Source organism: Triticum dicoccoides, chromosome 2A (genome assembly GCF_002162155.2).
Source record: "Triticum dicoccoides isolate Atlit2015 ecotype Zavitan chromosome 2A, WEW_v2.0, whole genome shotgun sequence".
NCBI lineage: Eukaryota > Viridiplantae > Streptophyta > Magnoliopsida > Poales > Poaceae > Triticum > Triticum dicoccoides.
In genome coordinates, this window is record NC_041382.1 from 619514020 (window position 1) to 619539477 (window position 25458).

Consider the following 25458-nt stretch of genomic DNA (forward strand, 5'->3'; position numbering starts at 1 on the left):
GAGAGATCCATGCGCACCTAAATAATGCCACCTTAACTTTCATATAGTCAAACTCCCAAATCTCTTTGATGGTTCCATAGTATACCCTTTTATCAGCTTCATTTACAGTCAAGCATTCTATTCGAACAGAGCTGTTATGATACCAGGTCTTCTTATCATGTTCCTCAGTGTAGAACGTGTATCCATTTATGTCATATGCTTGGTACGACAGCACCGTAGGTGATGGCTTTTGTGCCAACCATGTAGCAATGTCATCGATGGATCCTTGTGCTAAACGATTCTTCACCCATTCGGCGTAGTTCTTAGTGTGCTCCTTCATCTCCACATCTGATGAAGGCACCATTGGTAAGAATCTTTGGCATATCTCCGCCAAGTGTTCTTTGGCATAAGAGATGAGAACTGGGCTATTAAGCAGTACCGTCAAATGGGCTTTCTCTGCCAATTCTCTAGGTGTAGCCATTTGCGTGCCAGCAAGGACCGGCTTACCTTTCAACCTTCCCTCGCGGCGAGAGAGGGGCTTACCTTGTAGGATGCTTGCCTCTGGATGGTTTCGGTTCTGACAAAAGCGCTTTAGTATTCCCATGAACCGCTCGAAGGGATACATGTTGCGAAGAAACACAGGACCACAATACTTTATCTCATCGACAAGGTGCACAATGAGATGAACCATGACATCGAAGAATGACGATGGGAAAAACATCTCTAGGTTGGACAATATTCTTGCAATATCATCTTGCATATGATCCAACTCTTCAGGATCTACAACTTTCTGCCATAGTTGGTTGAAGAAATCACATAGGTCAATGAGTTTGTTTCTTATATCTTTGACCATTAGATTCCTGATGGCCACCGGGAGGATTTGTGTCAACATTACGTGGCAATCATGTGACTTCATTGTTAGGGAAGCTGATCCACGAACACCTATGGGGACAGGGCCCCTTTCGGTTTGGAGGGGGGCGGAGGTCGCACAAAGAGCGGATCGAGGCGGTACACGCAAGCAGTTTTTACCCAGCTTCGGGCCACACGGATGCGTAAAACCCTACTGCTGCTTGTTTGTGTGTATTGAATTCTTGCTCAGGAGCGATGGACGCTGCCAGACTGAGCGTGGGAGTGTTTCTGGTGTTTCGAATGAGCCGAACCGGACGAACCTCCTCTACATTGCGCTTGGGCCTCCTTTTATACTTTCAAGGGGTCACCGACAGGTGGCAACGAAGACTAGAAGGGTAAAAATGGAAAAGGATGCGGTAGGTGCAGCTACCGCTACTGTGGATACAGTGCACCCTACCTAACTCTGATAGCAGGGGACAAGGTCATTGAATGCCTGTCTGAGTGGCCTAAACAGTGCAAAGAGTGACCGTTAGGAGCGCCACCGTTTGCCACGATGGCCTTCTCTTCATCTCCGCTTGCTACCGCGCACCCCTAGCTGCGCAGCCTCCTGCCACGTGTGCTTGGGAGAGTCCTAGAGCGACACGTTAGCAGGTGTGCTGGAGCGCGGGCACGAAGTGGGGGTTTCCCGCGGAAAGCTCCTTGCCGCGGTCGTCGTCTTGTCGTGTTCGGGAGCTTGTTGCTCACCGGGCCTTGCCGGGACACAGGGCGCGTCGCGGCAAGCTTTCTTGGTATGCCTTGAGTGGCCTTCCCGGCAAGCCCCTCTTGCCGGGGTCTTGTCTCTTCCCGGCAAGACCCTCTTGCCGGGGCCTGGGTTGGCCTTCCCGGCAAGCTCCTCTTGCCGGGGCCTTGGTTTGCCTTCCCGGCAAGCTCCTCTTGCCGGGGCCTTGGTTTGAGTACTTTGTTCTTGAATGGTCTTCAAGGGAACCACGGAGGGTCTTGGCGGTCACCCGGCAAGCCTTGCCGCGGGGCGCTGCAACTGCCCGTGCACAAGTTCGGGATACTAGGGTACCCCTACTCTAGTACACCGACAGGAGCCCCCGGGCCTGGGCCATACACGGTGCCGAGCGCTGTTGGGCCAGGCCCAAAACAGTGCACGGGCACGCGTGGCCTAGGTCACGCCGCATATCTCTCTGCTCCCACCGCGCACGCCCAGAACGGCACGCGTCAAACGTGGCGTCGTGGGTGACGCGGGCGGCGTGCGCGGGGCTAAGCCCCTCGAGCATGCGTCAGGCCACGATGATGGGGACGGTTCACGCCCTCCTCCTAAAACGGAGGTAGGTGTGGGGGCGTGGTGCATTTACTGGACGGGGCCGGTGCGCGGTTTTCAGGACGTCCATTCCCCGCGATCACGAGGCGGAGCGAGGCCGCCTCATCCGTCACCTTGGTTCTGCATCCCCGCCACGCGGCTCCCATGCGCTTGGAGTCGCGGACGGTGGAAGTGGGAAACTGGGCCGTCGCGAGCAGAGGCAGCGGGTTGGCCCCGACTCCCTGCTCTTCCCGTGCCTTGATTCGCTGAGCGGGGCGACCGAGCCCCCACCTCGCTCCTTTATAAAGAGCGGGAGGGGAGCACAGAAACCCGCACTCTCTCATCTCCTCCTTTCTTCAGCTTCTGCTCCCCTTTCTCTCATTCGCCATGGAGAAAGGGAACCCAGGCCCTTCATCGGTGGCGGCGAGGGTCGCCGCCAGACAGCGCATCTCTCCCTCTCCCGCGCCCGTGGTGGCAGAGCCAGCCATAAGGGGAAGAGGGAGGGGGCGAGGTCGCGGACGAGGTCGAGGACGAGGTCGAGGCGCTCGGGGAAGAGGCGGGGGAGGCGGCGCGCCAGCTTCGCCTCCGCCGGCGGCTCCTCCCCCCACGGCGGTCCATATAGGGGACGACCCTTGCGAGTTCTTCGTCAAGCTGCGCCGGGCGCCTCGTTGTCGCCTCCGGCTTCCAGCTCCGTTTGCGAGCGCGATGGAGTTGGACCCGCCTGAGACACTGAGACTGCACATGAGGGGCTGTGGGATCAGCGGCACGCGAGTCCGCGTTGTATTCCCAGCCCCCAATGTGATGTATCTTGATCAAGGGTGGAAGACGTTCACCCGTATCCACAGCCTGATGGAGGGGTTTACCCTCCATTTTAGGTTGATGGAGGGCGATCTCCTCTCCGTCAAGGTCTTCGGGTGCTTTGGCACTCGAGCGAAGTGCCGCGTGGACAGCTCCTCTAATAGCGAAGGCTCCTCCTCGAGCGAGAGTGACGAGGAGGAGAGCGACAGCGACGATGAGGGTAGCGGGCGGCGGAGTGGCGGGTCCGACTAGGCGTCGGGCGCCGCTTCGCGCGGCACCGGCGACCCCATCATCCGTGTCGCCGGCTTCTTGAACTCTCCGGGGTCGTCTCCTTGGGCGGCTAGCGTAGGGAGGCTGCGGAAGGGGAAGAGGGATGGCGACAAGGCCGTCACGTGGTGCCCTCGACAGCGTGCTGACGTCCTGCCGCCCCGTCTTCGAGCCCCCACCTCCAGCACCGCCATCGTCTTCCAGCCTTCGGACGGCCCCCGGGATGTTCTCTTGGTGTCTTCTGGCACCCGCAGCTCGCCTAGGCGCTCCTTTTGCCTTTTTCGCCTCCTTGACCTGCCTCCTGAAGAGAGAGACAGGAAAGGGATTACGGGCATCTTATCTTTTTAATTTGTAAGCCTTCGGGCCTTAGCTGTATCTAAAACTTGTAATCCTCTCTTTCATGTTTTTCATCCTCTATGGACTGTACCTGAGTGGGATGTTTTTTAATGAAAAGGGGATGCTTGCCGGGTTATTTGTCTCGCGAGTTGAACCCACACCAAGGAGCAAATCCTTGGTATCCCTCGGACAGACATTTCATCTCCCGGCAACAGGCCCTGCCGCCTTCCCACGTCGCTCGACCTTTCTCACGCCTTTGACGGAGGCGGGAACGAGGTGGGTGTGGTCTCCTCGTTTCATCCCTTTGCTGCCGCGACTACGACCAAACTTGGCCCCGGGAACGAGCCCCAGGGCCTAGAGTTGAGGGAGCATGGGAGTTTTCGGGAAGAAACGCGGTTTCGCATTCCCCAGTCCATAAGAGGATGCATGATGAGGGATGAAAGACTTATCTGATATTGCAGCCCCCGGCAACTCTGGTTTGCCGTGGACGATTCTTGGCACTCGCAGCCCCCAACGATACTGGCTTGCCGGGGGCCAGGTGCCGGCGGACGCTGATCTTGACGCACTTAAGGCCCTCGTCACACCCATTGTGGACAGGGTGAACGAGGTCAAAAGGGTTGACGACGGTCGCGTAGATTAGGCCGTCCGTTTTCTTCTTTTCTTGTCGCTGCCAGTCATGTCATGGGAACACTTTATTAGAGGAGCGATAAGTTATTTTTGTAATATAACTCTATTTTAGGCAACTGATTGCTGTGTTACTTCCTTTACTTGACTCTTGGCTTTGTATGGTTCTGCCCTACGCTTTCTAGGGAAACTTGCCGGTGCAGGCACCCTTGCCGCGAGCGCGAGTGCGGAACTTCAGCAGCCTGCTGGCGGGGTCGCTACCGACAAGCAACCTTGTTGCAACTAGTTGCAGCTCACTTAGGTTGTTGAGCGGACTCGAAACAAAGTAAGGGCGCTAGCGGCTCACTTAAGTTGCTGAGCGGACTCGAAGCAAAGTAAGGGCGCTAGCAGCTCACTTAAGTTGTTGAGCGGACTCGAAACAAAGTAAAGGCGCAACTAGCTACGAGTTGGTTCCTCCGCGCACAGGTTTTCCATACAAAGCACGGTCGTTCAAGGAAAATAACTCAAAAACTTAAAAAAAAACTGATTGCTCAAGCTTTAGCAACTTAGCTTTTCTGTCGTCTGCTTCCCGGCAAGGAGAAACTTTCTTGAACGGGCGGGTCCACACCATTATCTTCTCCTTCCCCCCCTGGTAAACCTTGTGGGCGAGGGAACCTTCCTTCTTTTGAGAAAGAAACAGAGAAATAAAATAATGATATGGAGCCTAGGGCTCGTTATTGCTTACCGGGATCTGGTGCTGCACAAAGTGTCAGATAACATATGCGAAAAAGGATTATAGCATAAAAAAAACTGACAAGATGTGCGGGGCACATGAGCTTTACTGGTGCACGGGGTCTGCGCCCGGCTTTGTACAAAGGATTACATGCAACAGCGGAAAGACTTGTACAAAAGGTGGTTGCCGGAAAAGCTTCCGGCAACCGCGCCTTACGGGTAAAACTTACGAAGATGTTCAATGTTCCAGGAGTTGCTCACCGGAATGCCATCTTCGGTCTGAAGGCGGACAGCGCCGGGCCTAGTGACTCGTTTCACCCGATAAGGGCCTTCCCACTTCGGCGTCAACTTGTTGGAATTCTTGGCGGACTGAACACGCCGAAGAACAAGGTCGCCTTCCTCGAAGCTCCTGGCTTTAATTTTGCGGCTATGGTAGCGACGCAAAGCTTGCTGGTAGCGAGCGGCTCGCACCGCAACCTGGAGACGGTCTTCCTCAAGGAGCAGTGCGTCATCTTGTCGCAGCTGCTCTTGCTCGAGCTCATCATAAGCGAGCACTTGAGGTGACCCGTAAACGAGTTCCGTGGGGAGAACTGCCTCCGCTCCGTAGACTAGAGCGAAGGGTGTCTGGCCAGTGGCTCGATTTGGCGTCGTCCTGATCGACCAAAGAACCACCGGCAGCTCCTCGATCCAGTTTCTTCCACACTTGTGCAGCCTGTCGAAAGTTCTGGTCTTGAGGCCTCGCAGCACTTCAGCATTTGCCCTCTCCGCTTGACCGTTGCTTCTCGGATGAGCAACAAAAGCGAAGCAGACCTTGGCGCCAAGATCTTGGACGTACTGCATGAAGGTGCGGCTCGTAAATTGCGTGCCGTTGTCGGTGATGATCCTGTTAGGGATCCCAAAATGGCAAACAATCGACCTGAAGAACTTGACTGCTGACTGTGCTGTCACCTTCCTCAGTGGTTCCACTTCCGGCCACTTTGTGAACTTGTCGATTGCAACGTACAAGAACTCAAAGCCCCCGACAGCTCGGGGGACCAGACAGAAAATGTCCAGGATAAAGGGATCGTCTGGAGAGCTTGAGCTGGCTGGTGTATCTGTTTGGAATGGAACTGGCACGCTTCACACTTGGTTACTTGTGCAGTTGCATCCTGGAGGGCTGTCAGCCAGAAGAAGCCTTGTCGGAATGCTTTGCCGGCAAGTGCTCTTGCGCCAATGTGGTGACCACATATGCCTCCATGTATCTCCGCCAACAGCTGTTGTCCTTCTTCCCGGCGAATGCACTTCAATTTCACACTGTTGAGTCTTATTCTGTACAGTGTGTTGTCGACAAACTTGTACATACTTGACTGCCGGGCTACTCTTTCAGCTTCTTCTTGCCCTTCGGGAAGCTCTCCTGTCTGAAGGAAATGGACAATCTGTTGCGCCCATGCTGGAGCTTGTGGCTCGACAACAAGGACTAAAGGCGTATCTGTTGCTGCGAGAACATCCGCTTCAACGGCAAGAACCTGCGGTTCGGCCGGAGCGTGATATTCCCCGGCAAGCTTGCCGGAGCAAAACTTGTCGGGAGTGTTTGCTTCAACGGAACAAACCAAGAGGTTCGCCGGAGCAGAATGCTCCGCAGCACTCTTGGCGTCGATCTTGAGGACCTTCTTGGCGGCGGCTTCGGGAAGCTCTGCCGAAAAGTAGTCATCAGAAACCAACTTCCTCTTCTTTCTCTGTCCAGTCGACGGTGTTACAGATGGTTGAGTCAGCTTGAGCACAAAAATCCATGGTTCCACAGGTAACTTTAGTGCTGCGCACTTTGACAGGCCGTCAGCAATGTCATTCTGAACTCGCGGAACATGCTCCATTTGCAGGCCGTCAAAGTGTTCTTCTAGCTTTCTCACTTCATCAACATAAGCTTCCATCAATGGACTCTGGTAGTTCTTGTTCACTTGGTGGACGACAAGCTGCGAGTCACCCCTTACAATGAGTTTCTTGATCCCAAGGTCGGTTGCGATTCTGAGGCCGGCAAGCAAACCCTCATACTCTGCAGTATTGTTCGTTGCTTGCTCCTTGGGAAAGTGCATCTGGATTACGTACTTGAGGTGCTCTCCGATGGGTGCGATAAGTAGCACGCCAGCACCGGCGCCTTGCAGCGAGAAGGCACCATCAAAGTACATCAGCCACTCTTTGCTTGTCTCCTTGACGGGGATGCTCGTCTCTGGAATTTCTTCGTCCGGTGTTGGCGTCCATTCCGCTATGAACTCTGCCAATGCCCTGCTTTGGATCGTTGCAGTGCTCTCAAACTTGAGGCCAAAGCTTGACAGTTCTAATGCCCACTCGACAATCCTGCCTGTTGCTTCTGAATTCTGCAGTACCTCTTTAGCGGAAAGCGAGTGACAACTGTGATCTCGTGTGCATGGAAGTAATGGCGCAGCTTTCTCGAGGCCATGAGAAGGCCGAAAAGCAATTTTTGCACACCAGAGTACCTCGACCTAGCCCCCTGGAGAAGGGAGCTGACAAAGTAAACTGGGCGTTGCACCATCTTCTTCTGCACCTCCTTGCACGTTTGCGCAGACTCAACTTTGTCGGGACCAGAGCTTGTCGGAGAAGCCGCCTGCTTGTCGCTGGATTCACTTGTCACGGTCGCTGGCTCATCATCCGCCTCCCTCTCTGCTACTAACGCAGCACTAACCACTTGATTGGTTGCCGCTAGGTACAGCAACAACTTCTCTTGTGGCTTAGGTGCGACAAGTATTGGAGTGGAGGACAGGTACCTCTTCAAGTCCTGCAGCGCATCCTCCGCTTCCGGAGTCCATTTCATCGGACCTGCCTTTTTCAATATTTTGAAAAACGGCAAGGTGCGCTTTGCGGACTTAGAGATAAACCTGCTGAGAGCAGCCACGCATCCGGCAAGCCTTCGCACATCCTTGACGCGCTTCGGTGCTTCAATCTACTCGATGGCCTTGATATTGTCGGGGTTGGCTTCAATTCCCCGTTGAGACACAAAGAATCCGAGAAGCTTGCCGGAAGGGACTCCGAACACGCACTTCTCGGGATTGAGCTTGAGGTTGATCTTGCGCAGATTTGCAAAAGTTTCTTCTAAATCTTGGATCAGGGTAGCCTTGTCCTTGCTCTTGACCACTATATCATCCATGTAGGCTTCCACATTTCTGTGTATCTATGGCTCAAAAGCGACATGGACCACCCTTGCAAATGTTGAACCAGCATTCTTCAACCCAAAGGGCATCCGTACAAAACAGTATGTGCCTCAAGGGGTGATAAATGCGGTTTTTTCCTCATCCTCTTCTGCCATGAAGATTTGATGGTATCCTGAATGTGCATCAAGAAATGAAAGCAAATCACATCCAGCTGTGGAGTCAACAATCTGGTCAATGCGCGGCAAGGGAAATGGATCTTTGGGACAAGCTTTATTGACATCGGTGAAGTCTATACAAAGCCTCCATTTCCCGTTCGCCTTGCGCATGACTACAGGATTGGCCAACCACGTGGGATGGAGCACTCCTCTGACAAGGCCTGCTGCTTCCAATTTCCTGATCTCTCCTGTGATGAATTCTTGGCGCTCCACTGCCTGCTTCCTGACTCTCTGCTTGATGGGCCGTGCATGAGGACAGACGGCAAGGTGGTGCTCAATTACTTTCCTGGGAACACCGGGGATATCAGACGGTTGCCATGCGAACACGTCGACATTCGCCCGCAGGAAAGCAACGAGCGCGCTTTCCTATTTGGGGTCAAGAGTGGCACTGATGGTGAAGGTACCACCAGTGCCGTCCTCCTTGGCGGACACCTTCTTGGTCTCGGGTGGAGCTGCCATCGTCTTCTTGCACTTGCCGGTGGAGCTCGATGGTGCGTCCTCGACGGTAGCGCAGCACTCCGAAGAGGTGCGCTTGCCGGAGTGGGCATCAGAGCTCTTGCCGGACTTTGTCTTCTTCTTCCCTCCGGGAGCTTCAGCGGCAAGTGTCTTGCGCTCTGCTGCGGCTGCTGCTTCCCGGTAGATCTTGTCGGCGCAGATAAGGGCATCCTTCTTGTCGCCGGGGACAGAGATGACACTTATCAGGCCTGGCATCTTTAGTATGTTGTACGCATAGTGAGAAGCTGCCATAAACTTGGCGAGCGCTGGACGGCCAAGGATCCCATTGTAGGGCAATGGAAAATCGGCAACTTCAAATGTGACCCTCTCAGTTCTGAAGTTCAGCTTGCTGCCAAATGTGACCGGCAGCATGATCTTCCCCTTGGGCTTGCTCCTTCCTGGGTTGATTCCTTGGAATGTGCCGGTCTCTTCGAGCTCACTGTCAGGGATCTGAAGTTTCTGGAGGACCGCGGAGGATATCAGGTTCAAGCCGGCCCCGCCATCAACTAGCATCTTCGTGACCTTGAGGTTGCGGATAGTTGGTGAAACCAACATCGGCAAGCACCCGACCGCAGTTACGCGATCAGGGTGATCCTCAATGTCGAAGATGATAGGCGTGCTGGACCATTTCAGAGGCTTGCGTGACTCTATGGGTGGCTCTGTTGCATTCACTTCCCGCATCCACTGCTTGAGTTGGCGGTGCGAAGTATGCAGAGAGGCGCCACCGTCAACGCACAGGACCTCTGTGGCTTTCTGAAATTCCTGCTCATCGGCCTCATCATCATCCACGTCTTCATCATCGTCGTCGTCATCTTCATCCTTGTCGCGGCCGTGGGGAGGTCTGTCTCCTTGCCGCTGCTTGGCCTTGCCGCGGCGTCCTCCTCGGCCGGGACGTTTCTTGCCGGATCCACCAGTTCCTTCCTGGGCCTTCTCCTTGTCGCGCCGCTCGTACTCAGCTTTCTGTTGCTCAACAAGCTGTTCGACTTTCTTGCAGTTCTGGAGATCGTGACCCTTGGTGCGGTGAATCTTACAATACTGCTTGCCGGAGCTGTCCTGCTTGTCGGCGGCCGCCACAGGCTGGGCCTCCTTGTCGGAGCCGCCAGCTTTAGCTTCCTTGGCGCCACCTCCGTTGCCGGTCTGCTCGACAGCTAGCACTTCCTTGCCCTTTTTCCTTCTGTTGTTCCGCCACCGGCCTTTCCTTGTCGGGGCGGCATCCTCACTGTCGGATCCTCCTGCTCCTGTACTCTCTCCGGGGAGCCTCCTCCCCTCTTCAGCGCGTGCACACTTGTCGGCCAGGGCGTAAAGCTCGCTGACGTCTCTGACCTTACACATCGCCATCTCCTCCCTCATCCTTCGGTTTCGCACGTTCTGATGGAACGCGCTGATGATCGCGGCGGGGTGGACGTCTGGGATGTTGTGCTGTACACGGCTGAATCTCTGAATGTACTTGCACAGTGGTTCTCCTTCCTTCTGGGCGAGCAGATGAAGATCGCTCTCTTGGCCATGTGGCTTGTGGCCGCCTGTAAAGGCGCCGACAAACCGATGGCACAGATCAGCCCAGGAGGATATGGAGTTGTCCGGCAAGTGCATGAGCCAGGATCTGACATTGGGCTTGAGTACCAGTGGGAAGTAGTTGGCAAGGATCTTGTCGTCCCGTCCCCCGGCAGCCTGCACCGCGATGGTGTAGATGCTGAGAAACTCCGACGAATGCGTCTTGCCGTCATACTTCTCTGGTACGTCTGGTTTGAAATTCTTTGTGCTGGGCCACTGGACTTGCCGCAGCTCACGGGTGAACGCAGGACAACCTACCGCGTACGGCAGATCGCCTGGTTCCCCTGGCGCATGCATGTCAACAGAGGGCCCAGCGCGCTTGTCGGATTGATGTCGCGCTTCTCTTCGGTGCTTGATGCGGGTTCGAGCGTCTTCTTGTTGTCGTTCATGGAGAACTTGACGCTGGTCGCGACGAGCTCGTGGGTCTGACGACGCGGTGGAGCCGCTGTCGGGGTGGACCCGGCGAGTCGGCGATTTTGGCCTTTGTAGTGGAGAGTGCATGGAAGTCGCACCTCCCCCGGTCTTGTTGCCATCAGCTCGCATCCGGCTGTCCTGGCGTGGGAGCGAGGTGCTTGGTTGCCGTGTAGTGTCGCCATTGGCGAAGTCAATGAGGCTCTGGATAGTGGCCCTCCATTCGTCGGTCTTGTCCGCCGTCGGAGGATAGTCTAGGAGCAGTTGAGCTCGCGCCAAGGCTTCTGCTGGAGTGATGGGCGGCGAAAGTGAACGGTGCGAGGAGTGGGGCGTGCTCGGACTCCTAACCACGTTAGAAGGAGCAGTGCCCCGTCCAGGCGACTGTACTTCGCTCGAGCCAGCATGTTGACGTGCATGTTGGTCTTGAGCGCCACGAGAACCACCAGCTTGATCTTGGCACAGCGGACGTATGGCGCTGCGAACGCCATGACGCTGCTGGTCCCATGCCTCCTGAGAGGGACGCGGTGCGCGCATGGACGCCGAGGTCTGTGCCGCCTTGTCCTTGGACTTGGCCGCACTGAGAGCTCCCTCGTCAACGCCCATTCTTCCGCCGGCGTCCACTCCACCACCCGTTTGCTCCGGAGGTGGTGAAAGCGATGCAGACGGAACAGCTACCTCCGAATCCTTCTTCTTCGGTGGCATGTCGATGTAGACGATGAAGATTTAGCTCGCGTGCACGCCGGATCGGGTTCGCACAATCTCGACGCCCCCCTACCTGGCGCGCCAGAGATGTCGGGGAAGCTGATCCACGAACACCTATGGGGACAGGGCCCCTTTCGGTTTGGAGGGGGGCGGAGGTCGCACAAAGAGCGGATCGAGGCGGTACACGCGAGCAGTTTTTACCCAGCTTCGGGCCGCACAGATGCGTAAAACCCTACTGCTGCTTGTTTGTGTGTATTGAATTCTTGCTCAGGAGCGATGGACGCTGCCAGACTGAGCGTGGGAGTGTTTCTGGTGTTTCGAATGATCCAAACCGGCCGAACCTCCTCTACGTTGCGCTTGGGCCTCCTTTTATACTTTCAAGGGGTCACCGACAGGTGGCAACGAAGACTAGAAGGGTAAAAATGGAAAAGGATGCGGTAGGTGTAGCTACCGCTACTGTGGATATAGTGCACCCTACCTAACTCTGACGGCAGGGGACAAGGTCATTGAATGCCTGTCTGAGTGGCCTAAACAGTGCAAAGAGTGACCGTTAGGAGCGCCACCGTTTGCCACGATGGCATTCTCTTCATCTTCGCTTGCCACCGCGCACCCCTAGCTGCGCAGCCTCCTGCCACGTGTGCTTGGGAGAGTCCTAGAGCGACACGTTAGCAGGTGTGCTGGAGCGCGGGCACGAAGTGGGGGTTTCCCGCGGCAAGCTCCTTTCCGCGGTCGTCGTCTTGTCGTGTTCGGGAGCTTGTTGCTCACCGGGCCTTGCCGGGACGCAGGGCGCGTCGCGGCAAGCTTTCTTGGTATGCCTTGAGTGGCCTTCCCGGCAAGCCCCTCTTGCCGGGGTCTTGTCTCTTCCCGGCAAGACCCTCTTGCCGGGGCCTGGGTTGGCCTTCCCGGCAAGCTCCTCTTGCCGGGGCCTTGGTTTGCCTTCCCGGCAAGCTCCTCTTGCCGAGGCCTTGGTTTGAGTACTTTGTTCTTGAATGGTCTTCAAGGGAACCACGGAGGGTCTTGGCGGTCACCCGACAAGCCTTGCCACGGGGCGCTGCAACTGCCCGTGCACGAGTTCGGGATACTAGGGTACCCCTACTCTAGTACACCGACATTCATGTGTCCCAACTTCATTTTACCTGAGCTCACATCCACGAGACTTCTGATGTTTGCGCAGTAGGAAGAGGGTGTCTTAACTGACAACAAATAGGTGAAGAACTGTGTTGCTTATTTTGTACTGAAATTGTAACTCTGGCGAGCTTTGATGAATTTGACATCATCTTCTGCTTCACTCTTGCGTTGTGATTGATCAGCAAGCATATCGAGCCGTGAACCGTCACCATCCTTTCTTTTACCTTTAATCTTGAGCAGACTACCAAGGATGCTTTCGCATACATTCTTCTCTACGTGCATGACATCGATGCAGTGACGTACACGTAGAATCTCCTAGTAAGGTAATTTCCAGAACACCGATTTCTTCTTAAACACTTGATCCTTGGGTGTTAGTTTCACCGTCAAAGGGTGGTTCTTGCCAAGCACAACATTAATTTTTTAGCCATGTTGTGGAGCACCTCCCCTTCATAGGGTCTTGGGCCCACACATGCCTCTGTCGTACCATCAAATTCAGCTTTCATCTTTCGGTATGGGTGATTTTTCCGTAAGAACCTACGATGACGCAAATACACTGTTTTGCGCTAGTTGGGAAGTCTTCTGGTAGCTGTCATATCCATGCATGTGACACACCCTACATCTCCCCTTATTTTCTGCCCCGATGTGTTGCCTAATGCCGACATATCTTTAATGGTGTGCACCAGCATCGCATGTAGATCAAAAATCTCCTTTCTGTAAGCATCATAACATTTTACAACAGGCGCATCTATCCACACTGTCAGCAGTTCTTCTACCAGTAGCTGAAAGTAAATGTCGATGTCATTTCCAGGTTGCTTCGGGCCTTGGATAATCATTGACATCATAATGTATTTTTTCTTCATACACAACCAAGGAGCTAGGTTATATATGCACAGACGCATCGGCTATGTGCTGTGTTTGGTGCTCATATCACCAAAAGGATTCATCCCGTCAGTACACTCCCCGAGTCTTATACTTCTAGGATCCTCAACAAAATTTTCAAACTTTTTGTCGATTAATTCGCATTGAGCCCCATCTTTCAGGTGCCTCATAAACTTATCCGCAATTCGCTCATCATGATGCCACCGCAACCTCTTTTCCTCTCTAGGGTTTGCAAACAAACGCCTCAACCTTGGAATTTAAGGCAAGTACCAAACAACCTTGAACAAGATTCCTGTCTTGATCTCGTCGTCCAATTTGTACTTGTCCTTTGCTCTCTTGCGCTTGTATCGTGCATGCTTGCATGTGGGACATGCACGAAAATCTTTGTACTCACCACGGTACAATATACAATCATTCACACAAGCGTGTATCTTCTATACTTCAAGTTCCAATGGACAAACAATTTTATTCGCTTAATTCGTGCTTCTGGGGAGCACATTATCTTCCGGAAGAATTTCTTTCAAAAGACCTAACATCTCTATGAAGCCCTTGTTTGATAGACCGCTTGCTGCTTTAAATCTGAGAAGCGCCAGGGTGGCACTCAACCTGGAATATTTCTTTTGGCAACCTAGATACAATTCTTTCTTGGAGTCTGCATCAATGCTTGGCAGATCCTTGTACCCAATCATATCCTTTTCTAGGCCCTCGAAATCTGCAATCATAGCAGCAAAATCTGGCATATCAAGAACGTCGTCATCTGCGTCGACATCTTGGTTTTCCAGTGGGCATTTCGGCTTTCCGACGTTCCATTGGTAGCTTGACGCCTCTGCCCTGATGTTATGTTCAACATCCATGTGACACTGATCGGGGTTTGGCATCTCGCTGCCCTGGGTATCTTCATCCATGACCTCCTCTTCACTGTGTCTGGTCCAACGTGTATATCCATCCATGGATCCCCTAGAGACTAAGTGCATTTGGACATCTGCAACTTCATGTGACTCTGTATTGGCATAATCAGTACATGGACACAGGATGTAATCCGCATCACCAATTCTCCTCTTTGTACTTTTAGCCAAATTCATGAACTCTGTCACGCCACTGATAAAATCTGCGGTTTTTCGATTCTTCATCCATCGAGATCATTCCATCTGCAGCACACGAATGGTAATTAAAAACAAGACAACAACATTAATACACAGATTAACTGCTGCCCAAAGATGCATGCATAAATCACAAGGTTTTATTTTAATAGTTACTAAGGGCGCTCCATGTTGTTATCCAGACGTGCAATGACAAAAATTAATGGCCAGTCAATTTACACGCAGAGTACTAGTTACAACACTACACTTAGGAATTGAATACCTTAATTTAGCCACTCACAAAAGGAATACCTTAATTAATTACCCGCGCGGCGACCTCCACCCAGCAGACAGACAAGCGCGATGCGGCGGCACGCCGAGATAGCAATATCAAGGAGCAAACCTTAGTGCGGCTGCCGCCTGAAGTTCGACCTCCACTATCCCGCCATTGACCGTGATGGATGTGCTCGAATCACGCCGCCGCCGACCTCGATGGTTGAGCTCCTCCTATCTCCCGCCACAGACCGAGGATTGACCTCCTATGACGCCGCCACCGCCCACCGACCGAGGATTGACCTCTTCTCCGGTAGCCACTTCCTAGGCTGTCGCCGCCAACTCTATATGCAGAGCGACTGTTTTTTTGGACGGATACCCGCGGAGCGGCTATTTACATGGTATCTCACCGTAACTCAATTATATGGACATGGTAGTACATCATACGGTTATGTAACGACAACCGTGTCTAACCTACGTTGTCTTCTCACACGGTTTGGTGCGGAAAACGTGTGTGACGTTGTAATACCTAACACAAATGACATGTACAAACAGTGTGCCGTATACAACTTATATATAGTGCCACTAGTAGTTCCCGACCGTTAGCTTATCTCCACAATTTCCCCATTTCCCCCAAATCCCTACATAGCCTCCAAATTCCCTCGCGTGGCGCTGACATTGGGGGAATGCGGACGAGTGGTGCTGATGGTTTCGGTGCGGCTGCTCCTGCTCGTATCGCCGCCACGATGGCGGTCGCCGCCGAGCACTTGCCTAAGGTCATCAGAAGGCAGGTGTACTACAGATCCAAATCGTCCTGTCAGGTTCCAATCTATCCCAATCTTTTTTAGCATGTCCAAAGTATAGCTCCTTGTTGAATCCGTCCTGAATGACCCCCCCCCAGGAAAGCAATCTGCCGCCGGATCCGGAGCTTGACTCCAGACTCCCGCAACACAAGTTCGACTCCGATTTTTGGGCCACCGAGAAGTACGAAAAGATGAGTTGTGTGCACGGGCACACTCCCGCTCGACGTGTATGCACGAAGGGATTCGACATTGGTAGGTGGTTTCTCAGTTGCCCCTTAGAGGTTAGTGCTAATTAAGTTCATCATTTTACTTCAGTTAATGCCACCGCTCATCCAGAATACTATTTAACATTGGCAGGGATATGAGGCTTGTGCCTTTGTTAATTGTCTGGATGAAGAATGGCATGGCAGGGCTTAGAGTGTTATCACCAAGCTCGCAGAAGATAACATAAAGCTAAAGAAGAAACTGGCTGATCTAGAATGTACAATCAGTACGATGAAGCAAGAAATAATCAATCACAGGCAACAGATGAAAGCAAGAGACAAGAAGGAACTAGCATGTGTAGTTGTGGTTGTCGCATTAGCCATGTTCTATGCGCTGTTTGCAATGATGATTAGGGGTTTTGTTTGAGAGTATTGCTAAAGCACATCTAGATGTGCTCTAAGTAATGCACATCTAGGTCCTATATATGCCATTGATGTTACCCGAAGATTCGTGCAGATATTTTTCTTTGTCTTTTCCTTTCTAGTTTGATCATTACTGGCTTTATCAATAAGAAGAGCTCAATGTATTGCTTGCCAATTGTCCTACTCCATTCGTACCGGTACCGGTGCATAATCCCAAAACTTGTTCCTTGTTTTTGTCTTGAAAAAGGAAACTAGCCAAATGGCCAATAGGAGTCCTGCGCAACCCCGGGAATTTGGAGCGACTGGGTATAATTCCGGTTGATTATATCAGCGGTTAGATAATATGTCAACCCCTGCTTCAATCCCCCCCCTCGCGCAAGAACATCAAAAACTTCAAATTGGACTCGTTTCCCCTCAACAAATAAAGGCTTGGGCTAACAAAAACCTACCTAATGGAGAGGTCGTTGGCGAAGTCACAAGGCCCCCCGCTTCAATTGGCAATTCCTCTTCTCTACATACCTACGCACTTAAGTGTCCACCATCTTCATCGTCCCCGGCAGGCCGTGCTACACACTAGCACACACTCTGCAGCCATGTTGAGCGATAGCGAGGATGACAGTTCGGCCAACAGTCTGGTGCCCGATGATAGGTCAACATTGGAATCATCCGCTCGTCTTCCATGAGTCCGGTGTCGAGCCTAGACCTCGATTATATCCGGTTCATGGAAGGGACGCCGCCTCCGGAGTCGTCAGACGACAACCAGACGGACGAGGAGCCGTCGGAGGACGAAGAAGAGGACGACGATGTTGATGAGGAGGAATGGTTGAAAGAGGAGGAGGAGGACGACAACAACGACGGTGATGATGACGGCGGCGATGAAAAGCCAACGGTCAGCAGCAAGAAGCATCCTCGCCAAGATGATATCGCGAGGCCATCTAGCAACAACAACAAGAAGAAGGACTAAATTAAGCAGACTATATATATCTCTGTTTATCCTGTCAATCTCATCGCAGACGGTTAGGAATATGTATTCGACAAAGATCTTCTACATTATCGCCCACAGGTTGGTTTGTTCAACTGTGTGCCCTGACAAGCACACAATTCACAAAAAAGACTATATGTGCTGTGTATAATGATCACACACAATTTTGATTACCGACCTGTTTGCCGGGCATCACACACATCTTGTTACGCCGAATCCTTTGTGTTCACCTCAACCATTGCAAACGGTTCATTGGAGTGAACTGTATGTCGTATATCGCACACACCTTGATCTGGCTACCAGTTTCTGCTATTCTATCTCATCGCAAACAGTTCATACAGATCAACTGTATGCCCTTCATCGCACACGCAACTAAAATCTGAACCGTGTTTGATGCATCCTCCATCACAAACTATTTTCACCTTTTTGACGGTTTTCATACACCACCGTTTGTGATTATTGCATCGCACACAGTTTCTCGAAGGGTCTCTGATTGTAGTGTCGCATTAGCAGCATCCTGCAGTAGTGTGTGATCGATATTTTGATAGTATGTATGTTGTGATTCTCTTAGTGGTGTCATGTGAACGTCGACTACATGACACTTCACCATATTTGGGCCTAAGGGAATGCATTGTGGAGTAGAAATTAGATGATGGGTTGCGAGAGTGACAGAAGCTTAAACCCCAGTTTATGCGCTATTCCATAAGGGGCCGAATGGATCCAAAAGTTTAATGCTATGGTTAGAATTTCTTAATACTTTTCTTGTAGTTGCAGATGCTTGCGGGAGGGTTAATCATAAGTAAGAGGTTTGTTCAAGTAAGAACAACACCTAAGCACCGGTTCACCCACATATCAAATTATCAAAGTACCGAACACGAATTAAGCCAACATGACGAAAGTGACTAGATGAAAATCCCGTGTACCCTCAAGAATGCTTTGCTTATCATAAGAGACCGTTTTGGCCTGTCCTTTGCCTCAAAAGGATTGGGCTACCTTTCTGCACTTGTGTTACTACTATCGTTACGTGCTCATTACAAATTACCTTGATATCAAACTACTCTGCTACTTACAATTTCAGCACTTGCAGACATTACCTTGCTGAAAACCACTTGTCATTTCCTTCTGCTCCTCGTTGGGTTTGACACTCTTACTTATCGAAAAGAGCTACAATTGATCCCCTATACTCGTGGGTCATCAAGGCTATTTCCTAGCGTCATTGCCGGGGAGTGAAGCGCCTTTTATAAGTGGAATTTGGTAAGGGAACATTTATATAGTGTGCTGAAATTTATTGTCACTTGTTACTATGGAAAACAATCCTTTGAGGGGTTTGTTTGGGGTATCTTCACCTTGACCGGAACCACAATTAGCTACCCCTCAACATACTGCACCTACTGAAAATATTAAATATGAAATTCCTTCGGGTATGATAGAATAACTGCTAGCTAATCCTTATGCAGGAGATGGAACCGAACATCCTGATATGCACTTGATATACGTAGAACAAATTTGTGGATTGTTCAAGCTTGCAGGTTTCCCCGGAGATGAAGTTATGAAGAAGGTTTTCCCTTTATCTTTGAAGGAAAAAGCATTGGCATGGTATAGGCTATGCGATGATATTGGATCTTGGAATTGGAATCGATTGAAATTGGCACTACAAAAAAAAGACACATCGGTGACATTTTGGGCCGAACGAATTTTTTCTATCATACTTATGACACTTCTATGAAAATCATTGTGGCAAAACACGGTATCATCATAGATGTGGTGGGGTCCTACTTCTATGACAAAAAACCATGACAAAAAATGGGCTTTTTGTCCTGGGCGGGCCGGAGACGCAGATGCATGACATTCTTTGGGCCGTCCATGACGGAAAAAACCGTGGTAGAAGCAAGGGCGAGGAAAATATCGGGTTGTTCCCAGTTACGGTGGGTGGTCGGGGCCGAGCGATGCGCGTTTCTCTCGTACACACACGCGCGTGGGTGCGAGGCGTTGGGCTCTAACTGAACCCGAGCGATTGCACTGCAGGCTACGCGTTACTGAACCCGAGCGGTCGATCGATGGCTGTTAACTGAACCCGATCGAGCGATTCCTTTGCTACTGTTGCTAACTGAAGCCGATCGATGTTGCCTCTGGATGAACAGTGAGCGTTGCTGGGGGGTTTGGATGAACAGTTCCCGGTGGGGGTGGATGAACAGGCCCCCGTGGTGTTGCCTCTGGATGAACCGGATCCCGATCGATCGAGACGGTTGGGGCTGGATGAACAGGACCCCGTGGAGGGCAGGATGAACAGGACCACCCCGTGGAGGGCATGATGAACAGTAGACAGTGGAGGGCTGGATGAACAGTAGCCCGTGGAGGGCTGGATGAACAGTAGCCCGTGGAGGGGTGGTTGAACAGGAGCTCGTGGAGTAGCGCGCGGTGGAGGCTGGATGAACATGAGCCCGTGGATGAACAGACGCAGGTGGAGACTGGAGGAGGTCGACTATGGATGAATAGTAGCCCGTGGAGGCTGGAGGGGGTCGACGGTGGAGATGAACAGTATCACGTGGAGTCCTGTTTTGCGGTACGCCACACCCCTCCCGATGAACAGGACCCCCGTTTCGATCGTAGTGCTCCAACACAAGTCCGTTTCCTCTGTTTTGCGGTACGCAACACCCCTCCTAATCAACAGGACCCCCGTTCCGACCGTAGGAGGTCCGTTTCCTCCGTTTTATGGTACGCCAGACCCCTCCTGATGAACAGGATCCTGTTTCGAACGTGGCCAGTCGAAGACAAGGCCGTTTCTTCCGTTATGCGATACGCCAGGCCTCGTTTCCATCAGCTATTCCGTCCAAGCCCTCCCGATGAACACGACGATGCATTCCGTTCCGACCCAGCCGGTTGGCTCCCCATGAACACGACGACGCCGCTGTTTCTCCGTTCCGACACAGCCATGTACACGAGCCCTGGCCGTACGTACGTGCAAGTAGGCGTTCGAGACCCTGCCCGTATGTACGTACGTGGCCGTATTTTCTTGCACCCTGGCCGATGTACGTACGTGTACATGCTACGTGCGCGCCTCTACTACGACACGTGCGCGCCTCTACATCGACCAGTATGTACATACACGTTCGCGACCAGAATGACAATGCTACGTACACTTCGACCAAATGGGTCCCGACTGTCACGCACTTCCTTGCGTGCGAAGATGTAGCTGGTGGGTCCCAGCTGTCAGGGGGGCGAATCATTTTTTTGCCCGGACGCACTTCCTTGTGTGCGAAGATGTAGCTGGTGGGTCCCAGCAGTCAGGGGGAAACGTTTTTTCGTGAAATAGGATGGCCCGTCCGGTGGGTCCCCGCTCTCAGGTGGAGGAATATTTATTCTGCGTGTAATAAGGAGGCACTTCCTTGCTGCGGCCGTGGATCCAGCTGTCAGCCTCTCCACGTACAGTACTCTTCCGATGGAAGTCATTCCTTGACCACATTGACCACGCCGCGCCAAGAGCACCAGGGCGGTGGACGACGGTGAGGCCTAGGAAGGGGACGACGCGGAGCCGGGGAAGACGCGGCAGTGGAAGCCCGCGTGGAGTGGAGTACGAGGGTTCACTGGTTCGGCTGCGGTGTGAGGCTGCCGTCACCGCAGGGCCTCGCTAGCGGTGGGAATAGTAGGGGGCAGTGAGGCCTCCGCGGCAGCACAACCGACCACGGGAGGCTGGAGCATGCGGCATGACCGGTGCTGCTTTGGGCGGCTGGAGCAAGAAGACCAGAGGTTGAAGAAGCACTACGGCCGTTGGATGGACATCGTACGGTCACTGGAGCTAAAACCGTGCATATTGACTAAGTTGACAAAGCCCTCCGTCCCCGTCAACTTAGTAGGCCCACAAGTCAGCCTCCCACTATACTGGGTCCCAGCTAGCAGGGGGAGTATTCATTTTTTGTGCGTAATAAGGAGGCACTTCCTTGCGTGCAAAGATATAGCTTGTGGGTCCGAGCTATCAGCGGCGGTAACATTTTTTTGCGAAATACAGAGGCCCTTTCGGTGGGTCCCAGATGTCGGGTGGAGGAATCATTATTTTGCGCATAATAAGGAGGCATTTTCTTGCGTGCGACCGTGACCCAGCTATCAGCCTCTCCACGTACAGTCCACTTCAGATGCATGTCGGTCATTGACCATGTTGACCAGGCCGTGCCGAGAGCACTAGGGCGGTGGACGACAGCGAGGCCTAGGAAGGGAACGACACAGAGCCAAGGAAGACTCGACAGTTGTTTCCCACGTGGAGGGGAGTACGACTGTACGAGGGTTTACTGGTTCGTCTGCCGTCGTTGGAGAATAACATCAGGTGTGGGTGAGTAGAGGGATGGCTAGGCCAACGATGGGAGTACGATGGGGCGGTGAGTCCTGCGCGACAGCACAACCGGCCGCGGGGAGGAGAGAGCAGGCAGTCCCGCCGGCTCTTGTTTGAGCGACTGGAGCAGGAAGAGCAGAGATTGAAGAAGCACGACGGCCGTTGGATGGACATCTAACAGTCACTGCTTGTGCGCCAACCTTTTTTTTGGAAAGCCTCAAATCTTTGGGAAACATCATACATCCCATCTGCCATTATTTCTAATAATTTACAACCCATTTGCTAATTCTTAAGGTTTTTTTGGAGCTCATATTCTTTTTGTTAGCATTACAGCCCATATTGTGGCCACAGTTAAAAAATTATACGAAATTTTGCATATTTCGGTGCGGTCCGAACTGTTTTTAATCCCAAAATTTTGAGTCATGTTCAAACTGATTTTAAAAATAAATATATATCAATATAAAATCCAACAAATTGTCCACGCATAAAAATCAATGCAATTTAAAATCTCGAAATGAAAAAAAGAAATTTGAAACTAATTGTCGGTTTGATGTGTTTTAAAAATGTACATCCCATTTCTCATTACCGATAGGCCATTTTCTCGGCCAGCTGAATGAAAGCTCTCCTCGTCTTGAAAGATTTGCAGCCCAATAGGCCTGACAAAGTGACTTACTTGGCAAATCACAAAAAAACTGGGCTGTGGCCATGGACCCAACTGTCAGCCTCTCCATGTACAATACTCTTCCGATGGAAGTCGGTCATTGACCACATTGACCACGCCGTGCCAAGAGCACCAAGGCTGTGGACGACGGCGAGGCCTAGGAAGGGGACGACGCGGAGCCGGGGAAGACGAGGTAGTGGATGCCCACGCGGAGAGGAGTACGAGGGTTCACTGGTTCGGCTGCGGTGTGAGGCTGTCATCGCCACAGGGCCTGGCTAGCGGTAGGAGTAGTAGGGGGCGATGAGGTCTGAACGGCAGCACAACCGGCCACTGGAGGCAGGAGCAGGCGGTCTCGCCGGTGCTGGTTTGGGCGGCTGGTGCAAGAAGAGCAGCGATTGAAGAAGCAGCAGGACCGTTCGATTCAAATCCAATGGTTACTGCTGCTATAATCGTTTGTTGACTAAGTTGACAAGCCCTGCGTACGCGTCAACTTAGTAGGCCCACATGTCAGCCTCCCAACCGGTGCGCCCCAGATGTCAGTGGAAGGAATCATTTTTTTCCCGTAATAAGGAGGCAGTTGATTGCGTGCGGCCAAGCCAGCAGAGGGAGTAGGGTGGGGCGGGGAAGCCTGCACGGCATCACAGCGGGCCACAAGAGGAGGGAGCAGGCAGTCCCGCTGGCGCTAATTTAGGCGGCTAGAGTAGGAAGATCAGAGATTGAAGAAGCATGCCGGCCATTGGATGGACATCCAACAGTCACTGCTGCTAGAATCATGTGTTGACTGACAAAGCCTTGCGTAAACAAGTCAGCCTCGAAATCTGTGGTGTGTACAACCCATTTGCTATTATTTTTATATTTTTTACTCATTTTCTAATTCATATGGAATTTATTGCAGCCCGTTCCATTTATAGAATTGTTGTCCATTTTCTGGTCAGTACCAGGGTTAAAAAAATTAACTAAATATGTGGAAATTTTGAAAATTCGCAAATTTTTGTTGGGGAACAAAATATTCTTAATCCAAAAATTAGTAGCCATACTAAAACAAATTTAAAAATAAATTAGTACTATGTCATGTTAAATCCAGTGAAATACGTATAATATATCAGTGAAGAACAAAAACAAAAAAAGAAACTAATATCCCATTTGCTATATTTTTTTTGGAATTTTAACAGGCACTGACCATACTCTTTGGCTAGGCCGGAATGCATCCCTCCTCGTCTTGAAAGATTTGCAGCCCAGTAAGTCGGAGAAAACAAATAGGCCTATCTTGGGAATTCTTCAAAAATAAATACTAGGCTACCTATTTTCCCAAAGAAAAAACTGCTGGGCTGGTCATGTTGTTAGGCGGGCCACAGAGAGCGCACAACCCAGTTTATAGCCTGCTCCTCCGAATTACTACTAAAAAAAGTTGTGCAATTCTGTCGTTAATTGACTATACGTTGAAAATGATGTAGGTCCCAGATATCAGCAGGGTGGATTAGAGTAAAAAAAAGGGGTTCATCTGAGTAGTAAAAGAGGCGCTTGCTTGTGTTCGGGAGTGGACCTGGTGGGTCCGTACTGTCATACTCACAACTACATTCCTCTCCCGATTCACTATGTTGACAGGGACCGTTTCGAAAAATACTATGTTGACAGGGCCGGACGGCGGCGCGCGACGAGCGCACCAAGGTGAAGGATAAAGTGCTGTCGCCAATGTGCTGGGCTGGGTTGGATATTCTTATTGAAAAATAAAAATGGACCGGATCTATTTAGAACATTGACTACGATTTGCATGGGTCCGCTGGTTGCAGGAAGAAAATGCTGGGAGGAAGAAGACTGGTCGCTATCTTTGCCGAAGAATAATATCGACTGAATGTAACGACACTATCATAGGAAATAATATCCTCCTGTTAAATCGTGAATTCAAAGAACTGGTGCATGAGCATTTAGCTTTATTTATTTACTTATTTATGTTTAGGGGACCATGATCATGTACCTGGGCCGGATTCATGTGAGAGCCTCCCTTCCAGTTAATTATGGACTTCTCTATTGGGCCTTCATCAGTGGGCTGCATGTTATCAACAAGTGGAAAATGTGTTCCATACGAAAAATAGTATGCGCTACGTACGGTACGGGGCACTAAAGGATCGAACCATGCAACGACTTCCAAAAAATTGTGTTTGTCATTCTAACAACACATTTATTCAACCAACAGACAAAATATACTACTGATTGTACATTGAAAACAGCAGCAGCAACCAGTGCTGGGGGTGCAACAGAAGTAGTAAGCAGGCCAGAAGAGTGAAGACGCATCTCTCTCTTCCAAACCAAACATCAGCCATCATTACAAAAGGGATACCAAAAAAGAAAAAGTGTATGCATCAAACTAAATAAAGATCCTACTACACCAAGTGTACGCATCTAACTAACTGGCTTAGTTAGACGTTACTATTTATTAAGCTGTGGAGATTGGCTGACGGCTTGAACCAGATGGGTGCCTGACGGGGGAAACTCCAGCCAGGAGGTCGAAGTCTGATACTTGCGACCCTCTCTCCTACTTTGGGTATGGTACATGCAGAGACGCATGGTACGCTATGTACACACAGTTTTGCCTCATGAATGAAACCGCGCTGCCATCATGATCCTTGCCGTCGGTTATCTCCTGGTTAATCGGATAATTCAGTCCGACAAACAGAGAGCGTGTACCAAGGCTACTTACCAACCTCCAGTCAAAAATTCCTGAAGGCCCAGAGAAGCTGGGATCCTGCTCAAAGACCTTGCAGTGACTGTGATTGTATTCCGCGAAACAACACGTCTGGTACGTGCGAACGATTATCAATCGTTCGCCATTGTCTGATCGAGCCAGGAACCACCTAAAACTGCCATGCCGCTTTTCTTTGAAAGCTTCTGGGATTAGGAAGGGTAGGGACACCAGGCGGCCTACAACATCATATCAAGTTGGAGTCAAATAAAAAAGGGCTCTTGATGTAGTCAATCTTAAGAACAACATGTTATGAGCATGAATATTTTTTCAGTAAATGTTGACAGTAATATAAGCAAGCCATCATGATATCATAGGAAAGTAACATAAAAAAAGTTGGAGTCAAATAAAAAAGGGCTCTTTGATGTAGTCAATCTTAAGATCAACATGTTATGAGCATGAATATTTTTCAGTAAATGTTGACAGTAATATAAGCAAGCCATCATGATATCATAGGAAAGTAACATACTGCTGTAACAGCCGTTTGTAGCGATGACTGGAGTAGGCCAGCAATACGTCCAGTGATAGAAGGAGTCGACAGCGTAAATGAAGCCCTTGTGTTCAATGGCATCAGAG